The sequence below is a fragment of the Camellia sinensis genome, chromosome 6 (assembly GCF_055761805.1).
Source record: "Camellia sinensis isolate YWXY chromosome 6, ASM5576180v1, whole genome shotgun sequence".
Taxonomy (NCBI): Eukaryota; Viridiplantae; Streptophyta; class Magnoliopsida; order Ericales; family Theaceae; genus Camellia; species Camellia sinensis.
In genome coordinates, this window is record NC_138966.1 from 79,873,348 (window position 1) to 79,884,189 (window position 10,842).

The window sequence follows — 10,842 nt, forward strand, 5'->3', positions numbered from 1 at the left end:
TCACTAGGATACTTGCTGTAGATAACATCTTTCCACAATGCCTTCTCTACCATCCCAAATCTCCACCACCATGTAGTCACTCCATTTTTGACCGTCCTCAAGACTTGGACGTCACCGTTTGAACACTCGGTGATCATCCTTGTTTGTGTTTGTCTTGAGTTCCCGGGGGCCTCGGCTACGCACTTTGCCTCAGGATCTCTCGGCTTGACTATTTTGTGGCTGGTTTTGCACCAAGAGCTTGTGGATATGTTCCTGAGGGAAGGGGATGGCCTGTCGACTAAAGCCCCTGCCCACCGGCCACCTTGCTTTTCAATCGGCCAAATGTGATGGCCGGCCGGCCAGTTTGACTGCCGGTCGGCCAAGTGTGGTTTTCAACAGATATCTCTGTAGACAGCTGGCACAACTGTCATTCTAGGCCATACCCCAGCCCATACCTGGACGTGGGTGTTCTGAGGAGCTGCAGATTGATAAATATCTATATAAATCAAGCTCTCTCAAGAAAAAAAAGAACAAAAAAAAAAAAAGAGAAAAGAAGGGGATACAACTTTGAGCAAAAAAAATCTCTCTCTCTCACTCTACATTTTCTGCCTCTCTCTCTAAGGTTTAGGGCTTGTTTGTGCTCAAAAGTGCAATTTCTTTGCACTTTTGCACACAAACGCCTAGTTCTCTACTACCTTTATTGAGCTGAGGTCCTTGGAGGTGATTTTTGGGGTGATTTGAAGCCTTTTTTTGGTCCAAAAGTTGCTGATTTGCTGCTGTGCTTCAAGGGTGAGCTTTTTACCTCTTTTAAGCCTTGTTTTCATAGCTTGTTTTGCCATATTTGCATGTTGTTTTACACTTACCTCTCAACTAAATTTTGTTTTTTGTTTTTAAGTCCCTAACAAGTTTGTTTGAGGTCATTTTGGTGTTGGGGGTGATCTACCCCCTTTTGAGCTTTGTTTTGCCTTGTTTTGGGCCACTTTTGTTGACCTCCGAGCTGGTCATTTCTTAGCCTTTTAACCACTGAATTCTAGAGGAATTTCAGTGGTGGGGATGGGGTTTTGAGGTCCCAAATGGGTGGGGGTTGTACCCCCTCCCTTGCTTTTGTCAGTTTGTGTTACTGGCTGACTCAATGAGCATGTGTTTCCATCTTCTTGAGTCCTTGTTTGAGCATGGTTTTGTGAATTTTTAGACCTGCCTTGACTCTGTTTTTTCTTGGTTTGGTCACCCCTTGCATGCTTCTAATACTTGTAGTGTAATCCTACTTGAGGCTCACCAAAGTGACATGTTTCTCAAGCATGATTTGGCTCCTCTTCAGCATGTTTTTGGTAGTATTTTGGCATGTCATAACCCTGTTTTGCATTGGTTCGGACACCTCTTTCATGCTCCATGTACTTGTAGTGCAATCCTCTCTCTAGCCTTAATGTGTATCATGTGTTTAGACCATCATTCTAGCATGTTTTGGCTTAACTCTGAGAAGATTTTGTCCATGTTTTGCCATGCTTTAGCTCTGTTTTGGGTTGGTTAGAGCATCCCTCATTTGCTTCTTGCACTTGTAGTGTAAATCATGCTTATTGGCGTACTTTGCTTGACATTTTACCCTTTCATTCTAGCATGTATTGCTTGTGTTTAAGCATGGTTTCGACATTGTTATGGCATGCTTAGGGACTGTTTTGAGGCATCCTTGGTCACATGACATTGTTGCATGCTTGTTGAATAGTTCACGGTTTGCATAATATGACATGCTCATGTTGCATTAGTCTTGCTTGCATGTTTGCATCCCATCCCTCTTGATCAAACATGATGGAGGTTGGGGCCCCTTTGTATGTTTTGTCTGCATTTCATTTTACATTGAAATTGCATACTTGGCCTTTTGGGCCATCATGCATCAAAATGCGCAATTGATGTCCCAAGGGTCGAGGGCCACACTCCCTTGAGTCCATAACATGATAGGGAGTGTGTCCATGCATACATTTTCTTGAAAATTCCATGCCATACACTGCTTGCCCTCTGCTGCTGTCAACTGCAGGTTTCAGCAGGAATATTTGGCCGGCCGACAGTGTTGAGTGCCGACCGGCAAAGAATGTTTGGCCGAGAGTGCAATATTTAGCCGATGAGAGTATTCCCATGGCCGGTAGTATATTCTTTTGGCCGGTAACATTCCACAACGCTCAAGAAGTAGTTCTGGGGACTTTCAAAATTTTTAGAGGGGCAAGGCAGTATAAACAGAGGCAACAGTGCTATGGCAGTGAGTTTTCGGGCGAGACGAGTCAAGCATGCATCATTCACGCATCCCAAGGCAGGGCTGTGGCCACCTTCTTTCTGCATTTAATTTGTTAATTAATTAGAAATTCTGTAATAATTAATTTAGTATTATTTATTCGGACCGTAATATTTATTCGGACCCTCCGAGTGAGGGCAATTGTGTAATAAGTGTGCGTGAGTGTGTGTATGTCTCCCAACCCCACGTCTTTCTTCCCTTTTATTTACTAGATTTCGATAGTTAGTCTAGGGCATGCTTCAATTAGCATATAGTATGATAGCATGTTTGCATCCATTCATTCGTCTTACATGCACCGGGCTCGGTACATGATACTAACTACACTTGTATTTCAATTCCAAGTTGAATACCTGTTAGTTGCAACATTTTCACATGCCATCTTTAGGATAGCCGAGCCTATTGTAGTTGCATCTTGCATGTGTTGCATTAGCCATCTCAACATGAACTAGGATCATGCACATGATTACTAACTAGCTTCTGTTCTGGCTTGGAGTACTCGGTAAGCATTTATGCTTTAGCATACCGCGTGCGTATGAGTGTTGCCATAATAGCATGATTACCATGAGGCTAGCTGCTTATGTGATATAACTGCTTGAATGCCTGTGGATGGAGGTTGAATTAACTAAATTGGGATAACGCATTAAAACTGTGAGTTTTAAGCCCACTAGATAGTGACAAAATCATCTTTTCTAAAGCCCACCTGAGGGTGGCGAAATCTACATTTTTAGCCTACTTGCGAGTAGCAAACCATTTTCAAAACAAGCATGAAATGTTTTGTTCCAATTTAGGCGATTTGGTCTATACTTGTTTGCTGTGCGCATAATATAGTAATTCTAGGCTAATAACCGGAATAAGAACACATAACGTTTTCAAAAATGGATATCATGGTTAGTAGAGGCCGATCTTCGAATCGGGCGAGAGGGGGTGCTCATAGCTGACCTTCCCCAATCGTACCCAAGTTCCCGAGCCAAGGCAACTTTGGTGATGACGGACACGTGGCCTTAGGCAAACGAGTCAGGGTTTCCTAAATTTTCCAAAATAAAATATTTAGGTGGCGACTCTGTATCTGGCAAAGCAGTCCATGTTTGGCACTTCTTTCAAAAAAATCTATTTTCAAAAATGATTTTCCAGATTTGGACTCTTTGATGATTCATCGGTCTTGCAATGCACTCTGCGAGATGAGATACAGGACCGTGACACCAATTGAGTCCGAACTGTAGCATGAGGCCCGAGGGCGTGTCTACAGTTTCTGGCGACTCTACTGGGGATTTAGAGAGCTTGACTCGAACTCGTGATATCCTGTTTTGATTTCATTTATGTGTCTCTTTGCATTGCATGTGCATTGGTGCGCCTAGGACACCGTGTTTGCCATTTGCAATTCCTGAACGGTTTGTCAGAGGCTTGACTTTGTCAAAGCATGCCATAAGGCTAACCGGTTGTGGGCTCTGACAGTATGGGAACACAAACCCCGGTTTTACCGGGGCACCCTTTTCGACCATTCAACTTAGTGCATATCGAAATCCATAGTGACTTTCCAAACTAGGACAGGTTGCTTACCCGATGTTAGGTTGTTTGAAAACTGCTATGTGCATAGTGAACCCTAGCTCCTGACAAAAATAGGACAAGGAAACCCTACTCCAACTTAGGGGTGTTTTGTCTCTCCTTTACTTGCTACGTGTTTTTAGAGTGTATCTATGCAGGGAACACACATATCAGTTCGCAAGTCTGAGTGTCAGGCCTGCGGGCATAAGTGTTTTTGGGAATCAGTCATCTACGGGTATCAGATTCAAACTTAGGGGCAACGATTTGGAAACAGTGATCAGTGATTAAGGAATAGTACATTTGGCTTGTTGGTAGTTTGTTGTGATACCCAGGTGTGTGTTGTGTTTATTTTACGTTGTTACGCTGTCCAATTGTCTGTTTATTTATATGCTTTATTTATCTTTTTACTAGGTAGTCGAGCACAATTGCTTCTGACCTAGTAGATATTCCCCAAGCACTCTGGATTAGAGGTCGTCGACTTTATCGATCTGAGGATTTGGTAGACGGACAACCAGTGCACCACTCTTTACCCCCGGTTACTAGGCGGAGGACAGCTAGGCAGAGGGCATCTGTTCAACAGTCAGTACAGAGGGCTTTGTCTACCCCACCTGTGTACAGTAGGGATCAGGATCTACTTCTCCCACAGAAAGGGAACATATACCGATAATTCAGTCAGAGCAGAACAGTATGGCCAATTTAGATGAGATGGTGCGCCAGCTCCAAGAGAGTATGAAATTGATGCAGCAGGATGCTGTCCGACAGGCAGAGTTTGCCAAGCAGCAGTCCACGGTTATGAATGAACAAGCAGAGTTAATCGTGAGGTTACAGCAGCAAACCGGAGCATCTGCTTCGCAGCAAGCTCCTCCCCCGCCAGGAATTCCAACCCCCGGGGAGACAGCTAATGTTCAAAATGATACGGACATTCCCATGGGACCACCTCTACCCCCGATCCTACCCCAAATCCAACCCCAGTTATCGAAAACACCCACTAACCTACCAGACTCTCCCTTTGAGTTCGAGACAGTCCTCACAACATTGAAGTTGAGCAAGCTCGAAAAGCTGTTCAAGAGATCCCAAGGAGTCAAGACCATCCCTGACATCGAAGATGGATATACTGACGCAACTGTGACGCTGCCTAACAGATTCAAAATGCGGCACATTGATCGATTTGATGGGTCCGGCGATCCCATGGTGCACCTGAGACTGTTTTCAGACATCTTAAGGCCAATGGGCCTCAGCAGACTTCAGAAGCTGTCTCTGTTCGGCCGAACCCTATCGGGTGTGGCGGCCATATGGTATGCCAAATTAGAAGATGATGTCAAGAGAAACTGGGACGAGATGGCCGAGGCCTTCATTACGCAATACTCATACAATACACAGATCGAGATTACAACCCGTGATCTCGAGACAACAAGGCAAGAGCCGAAAGAGAGTTTCTCAGAATTCGTGACCAGATAGATGGCCAAGGCTTCGATGATGACCTTAAGGCCTACAGACAAAGACCAGATTTAGATGATTGTGCACAATCTTCAGCCGAAGTTGGTGCACAATCTTCAGCCGAAGTTGGTGCAAAAGATGATTATACTCCCCTTCTCTATATTTTCCGATCTACATGAAATGAGGGTGCAGATTGAGGATGCCTTAAAGCAAGGCTTAATTGATAATGACCGGGAGCAACCCCGAAGAACTTTCAACCGCAACACTAATGCAGGCCCGAGTGGTACTACAACTACAAGAGCCTCCGAAGTGAGCATGGTCAGCACCACCCCCCCTCCAAGAACCATGGCAGCTGCGCCATTCTCCGGCGCGTCCAGAAGCCATACCCAAACAGGCAAATACCCACCCAAAAACACAAGAACCTTCGCTCCACTGTATATGCCCCTATCTAAAGCTTTGGGGGTTTTAATCAGAAAATGGCATTTGAAGCCCCTAGAACCGCGACCCTTACCATAAAGACTTTCCCCTACCCATAACCCAGGCAAACATTGCGCATTTCACCAACAGCACGGTCATGACACCGATCTGTGCTTCCGATTACGTCATGAGATTCAAGATCTCATCGATAACGGGGTGATTCTACCTCCCGAGAAACCCAATGTTACAACAAACCCTCTCCCCACACACAACCAAGCTCCACCGCCTAAAAGGATCAACTTCATCCAAACTGGGGTCGTGGCTTATGATCCTAGCATCTATATCACTCCTTCCCACCTGCATAAGCCGGAGGTATTCCTTCTCGACTGCACCGATTTGTGCATGATGGACATCTCCATGACCCGACCTAAGCCAATGATGGTGACTATCAAGAACAGGAGAGAGGAGATCCCAAAGGAGAAGAAGGTTGTTGAGTCAGAGTCTGCAGAATCTGGGAGTCGTGTTGAGAAGACATATAGTCCGGGTGACTACATTTCATCAATAGGCCAGGATGGGCCAAATATGGAATTGCCAACAGGGGGAGAACTATGTGTGATCCAAGGGGATAGTCTAGGACAGGGAACAGATGATCTAAGGGCTGTGGAAGAGGACCTTGCCAATCTCCAATTTTACAGTGACCAAGATCCAGGGGGCGCAGCGGTCAACTGGTTTGATTATGAGGAATCAACAGAGGCTACTGGGTGGTTGGATGATCAACTGGATATGGTGGAAGAGTTCCAACCAGGACAGGGTCCGGCAGGGGCACGAATGTCGGTGACAGTCGAGAGAGTCGGAGAACAGAATACATCGTCGGAGAATGCCAGTGTCAAGAATTTCGCTCGGGATTGGACCATTCTGAATGCAGGAATTATTGAGCAGCCAGCTGTGTTGATACGGTCGGAACAGAAAAGATTTGAAGATCCCGCGAGAATCAGAAAGGCAAAGGCCCATGTGGGGACTGAAACTACTGTGTGCACAGGAACAGAGAATGCTGCGAGCATACGGATGGAAGGTATCGCGAGTACGAGAACAGTTATACCAGAGCTGGACAGGTGTCTGTCGACTGCTGATGGAATGTGGTGGGAAGATGAGGATTTGTGTCTTGCCCACACGGATGAGGATTGGGGGAATAACCAACCAGATGATACCTGGTACATCGGCAAAGTCGATCATATGACTAGGAGTGAGCGGTATTTCAAGCCCCCACATCTAGATCAGCCAGAGGCGTCTGGGAAAGATAAGGAGGCAGAGAAGCAGAAACAAAAATAACTTGAAGAGGAGGCTGTGCTCAAACAGTTAAAAAAGATACAAGCAGACATCTCCATCTGGGGACTGCTTATGGCATCACGAGTGCACAAACAGGCTGTCTTATCAGCCATGGACAAGGCAAAGCTTTCGATAGAAACCTTGCCAGAACAGCTAGTAGGATTAGTTTTTCTGGGAGGGGCTACCCCAACGCTGACTTTCTCTAACAAGGAACTGCGAACTGAGGGGGCAAACCATAACAAACCACTCTACATCTCTGTGGAGTGTAAGAATAAATGGATACCGGTGGTTCTTGTTGATACCGGATCCGCCATCAACGTCTGCCCGGCAAGGACAGCGTATGCGATCGGCTTGAAAACTGTGGACTTTTTACCAACAGCCCAAGTAATTCGGGCATACGATAACACAAGTAGAGAGGTCATGGGGATGATGAAAATTCAGACTAAAGTTGGGCCAGGACAACATGAGATAGATTTCCATGTCTTAGAAGTTCCGACAACTTTCAACCTGCTTTTGGGGAGGCCGTGGCTGCATCGAGTGAAGGCCGTCTCGTCCACTTTGCATCAGATGGTGAAATACCCCTATGAAAAGGGAGTAGCCATTGTTTTCAAAAATTCATCGATCCATCCACCTCTAGAGGTATCTACTCCAGTCTTAGAAATTGAGCACGGCATGGAGGACGTGTTTATATCAGGTTTCACCCTTGCTGAGGCTCGGGTTGTACAAAACATCATGGCTGCTAACGAGGGGATATATGTCAGTGCTCAAGTGGTATACCTCATGAGCAAACTCCAACACATCTTCGGGATAGGGTTAGGAAGGAGCGGCCGGAAGGGCGTCGCAGCATTGGCCGAAGTGCCACATAACCCTCATACCTTTGGCTTAGGTTATCTGCCCACCAAGGAGGATTGGGTAAGGAAAGGAAAGGAAATGGCCGGAAGAGCCAGAGCGAAACAGATGGGGAAGCCTTTTGAGTTGATGCACCGGCCCATCCAGGGTACCCTAAACGGACGCTTCGTCCAGGAGGGGGAAGATTTTCCATTCTGTGGTTTTCCGGAGCCGTGGCTGAATGCGGAGAGGAAGCGCGTACCAGGGTTCGAGATTTTCTTTGACCTACAATTATCTGGGGACGATGTTGCCGAAGAGCAGACAGACCCGACAGTCGAGGCTGAGCATAGTGGGGAAATGGAGTCTGAGGACACCGAACTTGAAATGGGGGTAGCACTGGCATGTCTACTTTCAGATCCTCCGATCAAATAGAAGTGCTTGGGGGATAACTTCTCGGTGACCATGATCAGGAATGAAACGGCTGCGGGCCTACCATCAACTATTTTGGATGCATCCATCGCACCCTCTCTCGTTTGGCAATACGAAGAGGGATTTTTGTCGAACAGCGCAGGGTCAGGTAGTGAGCCGGAATCTGATTCTACCAAGTCTTGTGAGTCAGAATCAGGTTCCAGCTCGGCTGAGTCTGAGTCTGGTATTCCTGAGGGTGATAACCCGGATGCCACAGTCCTGTCCAGGTCGTCTTTTTCTTTCTCCTTTGAGTCTGTTGTAACTAAAGAATTGGACGGTTTGGAAGTACTTAATGAGAATAATGTGGATGTGGTTTCCGAGTACTTTTCTGTGCCTTTGATATGTTGCTTAAATCAGGACTTTCAAAATTTTGACGAAAACGACGAGGGAGAAATTCCTCCGGTTTTGCAACGATTAATTGATCAAGAGCAGGAAAGATTTGTTAAACCTTTAGTTGATGAAATCACTACTGTGAATATTGGTACTAAGAAGGACCCGCGGCTGGTCCAGATCCGGTCCACGTTGTCTTCGAAGGAACGCGAGCGCTTAGTCGCTTTATTAAAAGATTTCAAAGATGTTTTCGCGTGGTCCTACGAAGACATGCCTGGAATCGATCCTGAGATTGTACAGCACCGGATCCCTCTTGACCCCGAGGCCCGACCTGTCAAACAGAAACTCAGAAGGATTCATCCAGACTGGGCCATCAAGATTAAGGAAGAGGTCACCAAGTAAATCGATGCAGGCTTCCTGCTGGTATCCGAATACCCGACTTGGTTGGCCAACATTGTTCCATTGCCGAAGAAAGGTGGTAGAATCCGAGTATGCATGGATTTCAGGGATTTGAACAGAGCTAGTCCAAAGGACGACTTCCCCTTGCCACATATTGATGAGTTGGTGGATTTCACGGCAGGGCATGCTTTGCTTTCGTTTATGGATGGCTTCTCAAGTTACAATCAGATAGTGATGGCACCTGAAGATCGGGAAAAGACTGCTTTCACCATCCCGTGGGGGACATACTGCTACAGAGTGATGCCGTTTGGGTTGAAGAATGCTGGAGATACATATCAACGGGCCGCGACCACAATATTGCATGACATGATCCACAAAGAGGTTGAGGTTTACGTGGACGACATGATTGTCAAGTCCAAAGAAAGAGAGGGCCACTACCCCGCCTTGCAAAAGTTCTTTCAAAGGATCAGAGAATTTCGGTTGCGTTTGAATCCTCAGAAGTGTACGTTTGATGTTACAGCAGGAAAAATGCTAGGGTTTCTTATTACACAGAGAGATATCGAAGTCGACCCTTCCAAAATCAAGGCCATCCTAGAAATGCCACCACCAAGGACTGAAAAGGAGGTGCAAGGCTTTCTGGGTAAAGCGCAATTCATAAGACGGTTTATCTCAAAATTAACCGTGACTTGTGAACCACTTTTTGGTCTCCTGAAGAAAAGAAAGAAATTCCAATGGGACGGCCGATGCCAAACTACTTTTGAACAAGTCAAGAAATACTTACAGAACCCACCCGTGTTGTCACCGCCAGAACCGGGAAGACCGTTGATATTGTACCTTTCAGTAACTGAGACTATAATGGGCTGCATGCTCGCACAAGAATCGGAGGATAAGGTGGAGAAGGCCATCAACTATTTGAGCAAAAAGATGCTGGATTACGAGACTGTAGACGCGCCCGCGGAGGGGCCTCATGCTACTACAGTTCGGACTCGCGATTCGTGTCGCGGTTCTTAATCTGAACCAAAGAGTCCAAATCTGGCAAATCGTTTTGAGAAACAGATTTTGAAAAAGTAGTGCCAAACATGGACTGCTTTGCCAGATACAGAGTCCCCACCTAAATATTTTTTAAAATGGGGAAATTTAGGAAACCCTGACTCGGTGCCGAAGGCCACATGTCCGTCATCACCGGAGTTATCTCGGCTCGGGAGCTTGGGTACGATCGGGGAAGGTCAGCTATGAGCACCCCCTTTCGCCCGGTCCGAAGACCGGCCTTTACTAACCGTGATATCCAATTTTGAAAGCGTTTTGTGTTCTTATTCCATTTATTAGCCTAGAATTACTATGTTATGCGCGCAGCAAACAAGTATAGACTAGATTGTCTAATTTGGAAGTAAGCATTGCATATCCGTTTGTTTTGGAAAATGTTTTGGATTTGCTACTCGCAAGTAGGCTAAAACACGGATTTCAATGAGTTCTTCCAACTCAAACAATCCAACCTTCACCCACAGGCATCCAAGCAGTTTATAACACATAAGCATCTAGCCACATGTTAAGCATGCTGTCATGGCAACATTCACACTCATGCGATATGCTAAAGCGGAAATACTTACATCGTACTCCGTGCCAAAACAAAGAACTCGTTAGCAAACATACATGATCCAAGTCCATGTTAAGTGCCTAATGCATCGCATACAAAGTTGCTAGAATAGGCTCGGCTATCCTAAACATGGCATGTGAGAATGCACAACTATCACATATTCAGTTTAGAATTTGAAGCACAAATGCAGTTAGCGTGATGTACCGAGCCTAATACATGTAGCACAAATGCATGAATGCAC